At 36.1% G+C, this 7,245-nt stretch overlaps 1 non-coding gene across 1 annotated transcript; it reads left to right on the top strand.

The window, feature by feature from the left end:
* Positions 1–2,621: 2,621 nt before the first annotated feature.
* Positions 2,622–2,724, top strand: LOC124974652 (U6 spliceosomal RNA). The gene has a single exon (XR_007106807.1). It is a non-coding gene; the product is annotated as a U6 spliceosomal RNA (small nuclear RNA).
* Positions 2,725–7,245: the final 4,521 nt, after the last annotated feature.

Below are 7,245 nucleotides of genomic sequence, written 5' to 3'. Positions count from 1 at the left end.
GGTACCAAGCTTTTATTTTCTTGCTTTTAGTTACCCATTGGGAAAAAGCAGCCTGTTAAGTTCTTGTTTCCTATGTACAGTTGTGTATTTGAACATTCAGGAAAAGTTTATTTATTTAAAATACCAAAATGCAAGAAAATCTTTGGAGATGTTGCAAAGAAATGTTTTTTATTTCTCCTGTTTAAATTCTGTTTGGGAATATAGATAAGAAAAAGTAATAAATTTAAAGATGCCAAAGAATCATCAAATATTTTGGACTCTGATGCATGCAATGTGTCCTGTATATCTAGAACTTATTTCTAAGCCATGTCCTTATTTCTTAGTTGGTATAACTGACATTTTCTTTGACAGTTAATTTTCCTTGATGTGGGTAACATCTTTTCTTCCCTTCTTGCCATTTTAAATATATTCTCTGTGATCTTTTTTATTAAGAAAATTGAAACAAGAATAATCTAATAAAATTATACATATGCTATTTCCAACAAAGGACCAATCTAATGTACACCCACCTGTTTATAGTCATTACAGTTTCTAGTCAATGTACATACAACATGTTTTCTCAGTATAAAGTTTTCATGTGGGGAAATTTCCTTATAAGACAGCAGAGTAAGAAGATTTATTTTTAATAACTAAAGAATACACTATGTTTTTAAAGTTTTAAAAAACTAAGATGGAAGCATATATGGGAAATATACTTTTTAGCTTCCCTGTGGCTCAGAATTGAAGCAGCTGAAGAACAGCTATACAACCAGGCAAGTGACTGAGGGAGTTCACTGTTAGAGAGACATGAAGAGACCCAGAAAGTCTGGTCTTTGTCATAGAGGTCAAGAAAGGATACATCAGCACTCTGCCTGATGGCAGTGACAAAAGCAAGGCCTGACATGCAGGCATTGTGGGGTATTACACAAAGGAAAAGAGAAAAACATAGTGGTCATATTTGGCAAAAAAAAAAAGCTATAGAGCAGAAAGGCAGTCTGAACTTAACTCACAAGTAATCCATATTTCTCAACTTGTGAGCAGAGGCCTATGGCAGCAAGCCATCTTGTGGAGGTTGCAACTGAGTTCACTGCTGTGAAAACCCTAGAGTGCCTATCATGTGGCCCAGGGTGACCCTGGTGAAATGCTATTGAAATATGCACAGAGAAGATTATACACAATGAGATACAAAAGGGAGTGCAGCCTGCTTTCCTTTTGAGTATGGTAGTGAGGACAACCAGTTGAAGAGGTTGGGAGATTGAATGGGAACAAGTGATTTCTTGTAAGAACTGGACATTGGAAGGCCACAGTTGTGTGAGTGAATGGCACAGGATCTGATGTAAACCACATCCCCACCACCTGAGATGTTTGGACACTCCATCCTATAAGTATAAATATTGGTAAGTTCCCAAGATCCAGACACAGCCAGGCTATAGGGGTATGTCTATCTCATCTGTCCTGAGTAGACTTCAGCCAAGAAAATATCCCATGCAGAGCTTGGTTTCTGATGCTCAAACTTTCCACTTAGAACTCCAAAAATCAGCAGCACTCTGGGAGTGCCTTAATCTAATCTGTCAAGAGTAAGCTCAAGAGAATGGTATTTTTCTCATTCCATGATACCAAGGGCTGATGAGCAGGAAAGCTGAGAACCATTTAAGTCAGTTTTAGTCCCTGAGTACTCCAACTGAGTGACCCAAAAGGAGAAGAGTTAATAGCCTCCAGTCCTTCCTCTTTCCATTGGATAAATAGCTCAAGAAAACATGGTAACAAGTGTAGATTGGTATAGATAGTGAGTCTGCTCTTATCCACAGGCTTGATGACCCTCATACTAACAACCTATTCTAATTACCACATATGCCTACCTCTCCTTCTACCCCCTGACCTCCATGCTCACTGACATCATTTTATGCTCAGTGATCAGCTACAACCCTTTTCCTCCTTCAATAAACAGGGATAAAATTTCCCCCTCATGTCACACCCCTATATTGTGGGTCATGATGTGCGCAAAATGTTCCTTGCAGGATTGTTATGAAAAGGAAAATAAAGAATGATTTAGAAATTTATTGGCTTTGTCTAGGGCTGTTTTTTCTGCATAGACTTTCAGAGACTCAGATCCATAGAGAATCTAGAGTGTACCTAAAAAGAGTTCCTCCAGTGCTGAAGAAATAGGTCATTTTGTAGAGCACTTGCCTAGCATGCTGAAGGACTGTGGTTTGAATCCCATGTTGCTCAGGGAAAAAGAAATAAAAATAAAAAAGTTCTTTTGAATATGCCAACCCTCCCTAGTCTCAACTTTTTCTCCTCTTTTCATCAATTGAATTGGCACATTTGAAAAAGTACAAGTTGGATACGCAAACCTTTTCCAGTCAGACTTTCAGCATGGAACTGTGGTCAAAGTTAGCAGTGCTTCCCAGATCACCTGCATTTCTTAAGAGGAGGTGTTCCTTGATGTGAGTAAAATCACAGGAACTCATAGCTTAGCTCCTTCTGATGAGTATGCTCATGGGTTTATATCATCAGCAAATTCATGAAGAAGACAATACTCACCAGTTTTCAATGACAGGATTCAACTACTCAGTTGCTACGATCCAGTACATCTGTGGTATAGTGTTTTTGTTTTGATCCTGCACAAAACCTTTATACAAGTGCTTACTTTGGCAGCACATATACTAAAATTGGAATGCTACAGAGATTAGCAGGGCCCTGTGCAAGGATGACACACAAATTCATGAAGCATTCCATATTTTTAATCAGTTAATAAATAGATGAAAACGCATGCTTTTTATCTTCACTTTATCAAAGCATTAAAATAAAGATATTTCTCAAAAACAAATCCACCACCAAAAATTTGTACAGTTCTGGGATTCATAAATAAAAGCCAGAGATATTACTTTAAACACTGAATCAAATTACTACTTATCCCAGTTTATTAAGGTCCATTATTTGTGTGTGTGAGTGTGTGTGTGTGTGTGTGTGTGTGTGTGTGTGTGTGTCTGTTGTGTTGCATGTGCTGGGGGGCCACACCTCAGTCATTGCACCTGTGAAGCAAGCACTCTACCACTGAGCTCTACCCTCAGCCCCAAGATCATTTTTAAGTAAGTAATTAAAACCCTGCTAACATAAACAATTTCTGCCTGCTATTTGGAGAACTAAAGGAAAAACATACCAGTTATCAATTTCATCTATAAAGATGAAAGCATTCATATGAGAAAGATACTGAATTATCTGTTTTTCTCTAATGGTCAATGTGAGAAAATTCCATTTTAAAAAATTAACAATTGCTTTAGCATAGAAGAAAATGAAAAGTAAACTACCTCTCTGAAATTGTAAATTCTTCCTAACTACAAAGATACTAACAATAAACACTCATTTGGTTCTTAAAAGAGACCTAGAATAGAATGAACATACTTCGCTTCCTGTATCTTTTTTAAACATTAAATTTTTGTACTCTGTAACTGAGTTGGTAAGGAGTACACATAGAGGGACTACAATTTCTTCTGTTCCAAAGCTTATATAGTGAACTTTAAGATGAAGAGGAAAGTAAGGATAGTATTCATTATTGAGCCTAAACCAACAGAATTACTCTTAACCCATCTTCTGAATCTCCTCATGATATGCACAGAAATAGGCAGCAAGTTTTGTCATAAGAGAACAAGGATAGTACCATATATTTGGCAGGACTTTTTGACCTCAGGTCTTTTGTAAATCATCTGATGAATACTTAGCCCTCAGAACAAAGTAATAGAACTACTTTGGACTCAAGCTACTGTTTATTCATTTATTAGGCTATTATAGAAAGAGCCCCAAGGTCCCCAAGAATCAAACTAGCACTGGGTGAGAGTTTGTCAATATAACATGGCCTGTTGGGCAAGAAAGGCCCAGCATTAAGGAGAATTTCTAAGGACATGGGTGAGTGGTAGTAGCTAGTGGCAGAAAAGTCTGACCCCGTGCATTCCCCAAGCTTGTAGAGAAGTACATTAGTTTTGGTTAAAACATGCTGCTTAGAGCAAAACAGAGGAAATATAAGAGAATCTCTGATTTGTAAATATTGGGAAAAGAGGAAATATAAGAGGACCTCTGTTTTTTAAATGTTTGGGGAAATGGAACAAGTAGGTAAAGTGCTAGTTTTAATCCAAAGAGAACGTCTGATAACCACCATGTGCAATTCCAGCAATGTAGCCATTTCCAAGTTGATGTTTTGATGCAGAGAACTGACTTCTCTTGTGTTTTTGCAGGTACAAAGTGGTCTGTATGGAGTTCAAAGGACAGAAATCTTGCCTGGTGACCAGGACAACCTGGCCATTGAGACCCAGGGTGGCCCAGAAAAGCATGAAGTAACTGGCTGGGTGCTGGTGACTACCAAGAGCTGGCAAGAATATTGTTCTTAGTATTAGACACACACAGACATGGAAAAGGTACCCAATGTCCTGCCAACCTGAAAGTACTTCCTTTTCCACATCTCTTCGGAACAGTCTGACCAAATAGTCACTGGTCCCATTCAAAGGGAACTAAAGGAAGTGAAGTTGGATGTTTTAGAAACAACAATGAATTAATAAGAACTCATTTTTTTCCCTAAAAGTTCAAAGCAAAATTCTCATGGGAAACTAAATGACCTAAGCATTATTTTGATTAGTGATTAATAAATATTTTACTTGACCTTTGATAATCAGATATTACTCAGAAAATATCACCTATCAAGGTTTCCCTCAAACTGGCAGTTTTTAACTTCAACAATATTTCAAAAGTTAACCACAAGAGCTGGGGTTGTAGATCAGTGGTAGAGCACTTGCCTAGTATGTTGTCAAACACTGGGTTTTGATCCTCAGCACCACATAAAATAAGTAAATAAAAAAATAAATATATTGTGTCTATATAAAAAATTAAATTTAAAAAGTTACCTGTGACATTTCCTCAGAGTATGAATCCTTTCAACAGACAGTAAATCTCCCAGTACAGAATTTGCACTACTTCTAGCAGTGTCTTTGCTACAAATCCCTTAGTCATCTTAGGAAATTATGATGTCATGGAAACTACTAGGGAAAAAGTAAAAGACTACCAGATTAAATAAAGATGCTTCTTTCCTCCACAGTTATCTCCCCTAAGTAAGGAAGATGCTGGAGAATATGAGTGCCATACATCCAATTCCCAAGGACAAGCTTCCACTTCAGAAAAAATTACAGTGGTTGACGCTGTACATGAAATACCAGTGAAAAAGTATGTAATCAATCTCACAGCCACTCAAAACAATGGCTAGTGCTTTTGCTTAATAAACTGAACCGAGAATCAAAGCATCAAAAACAACTATTAATAAAAATTCAGTAAAGTCAGGAATCCCCAAGGGCATTAAGTAGGTCATAAAAATGTAGATTACATGGTTCCAAATGAGTATTTGGATGGCTGACAAAGGCCAATGCTATGATTTAGAGGCTTTCAACTTATGTTTCATGTAGAGTCAAAACTCAAACCTGACTGGAATGGCTTCTACTTCCCCTAAGTTTTTCTACCTACATGGCATTTTTGAATGAGAATTGGTCCTTAGACTTGCTGGACCTCATCTTGGTGTTTGTGAGATGTCCTCTTCCAGGTCTATAATAAGGTGCTCTTTTGTACATAGAACAATACAGCAGAACTACCTTCCATATCTAACATTGTACAGCTAAAATTCATCAGAGGACTTCAGCATGTCATTTATACTATTGCCCATTTATTCTTTATCCTGATGTTTTTTGTTTGGCTTTCCTAAAGAGATAGGGTCTTGCTACATTGCCCAGGCTGGCCTTGTACACCAGGGTTCAAAAGACCTTCCTGTTGCAGACTCCAAAGTAGCTGGGACTGCATGCAAGTGCACATCACCATGCCCTACCCTTTATTCCTGAATTTTAGCATCTTTATTTATCTGTAACACTGAACTAATTGCTAAACAGAAAGTCAACCATATCCATATATGTAACTAATTATTATCTTTTTAACAGGTGAGGGTGCTGAACTATAAACTGAAAAAATATATTACTCAACAGTAACTAAAAGTAGTCACAGATAACTACAACCCTGTTCTTGCCTAGTAACAAGTTTCTGTAATCCAATCCACTAATGCTTTAGTTATATTTACTTATTTTTTAACACAGAGAAATACCAATTGAAGACAACACAACAGGACTATCTAGAAGACTTTATTGTCTATTTACAGAAGAAAAGTGTGCATATCATTAAACAAAACAAATAAAATGCTTTCTATCACAACTCAATACATTGTCATTCTTTTAAAGCTATATAATAGAAATAAGACAGGTTTTTTTTTGTTATTTTTCCTGGTACTATGGATAAAATCCAGGGGTACTCCACCATTGAACTATATCACCAGTTCTTTTTATTCTTTATTTATTTATAGATAGAGTCTTGCTAAATTATTGAGACTGCCCTTTAGCTTGCCATTCTCCTGCCTCAGCCTCCCACATTCCTGTGTTAAGGTCCTGTACCACTGTGCCCAGCAAGAAAAGGACATTTACAAGAATCTAGTTCAGAATCCTTTAAAGATCTAAATACTCATCATTCAAGGTGCAATGCTCATAGACATAAGTTCCTGGAACAACAGCTTGCATGCATAAGTTCGTTGAAGTACAAAGAGTGAAATATGCACCTTAATTTAACTTGATCATAAAGGTTCACAGAGAAACAGCAATTATTAAATTTTGTAAATTCCATTTTGCATTAAATGCTTTGTAAAAATATATAACTCTAACAAATGATGAAATGCTAGTTTATATTATATTCATCTAAATAAAGTTTAAGTTTAGTTGTCACACCATAAATAATAATAATTCTAAATTCACATTCTGGTTACCCTGTATGAAAGTCTACTTTTTCATTTCAAATTTAATAATTTAAATTTTAACTATCATTTTGTAATGTTTTAAAATAATGTTACTACACTTTTTCAGATCCACTAATAAAAAATAGTCACCAGGATCCAAGGGACATTCACTTAACTCACAAAGAACATGATCCGTTAAGCCATTCAACAGGCAGTAAGCTGAAAGCAACATAATTGGAATTTTTCCTATAAAAGTTTTCTGATGCTGAGTCTAAATTTGTTCTTCACCTTCTTTAATGACTGTGTTTGTTATGTAAACATAAAATGGAGCAGAATAGCTTTGAAAATAGAAGTAGATCACAGTTAAGCAATAGTAGGGTATTTACTAAAACATAAATCTTCATCTGGTTAACATATTTTCTGAATTCTATTTCAGTATCAACTGATGACAAATATAT

The sequence above is a fragment of the Sciurus carolinensis genome, unplaced genomic scaffold (assembly GCF_902686445.1).
Source record: "Sciurus carolinensis unplaced genomic scaffold, mSciCar1.2, whole genome shotgun sequence".
NCBI lineage: Eukaryota > Metazoa > Chordata > Mammalia > Rodentia > Sciuridae > Sciurus > Sciurus carolinensis.
This window is presented reverse-complemented; position numbering and strand designations above follow the sequence as displayed.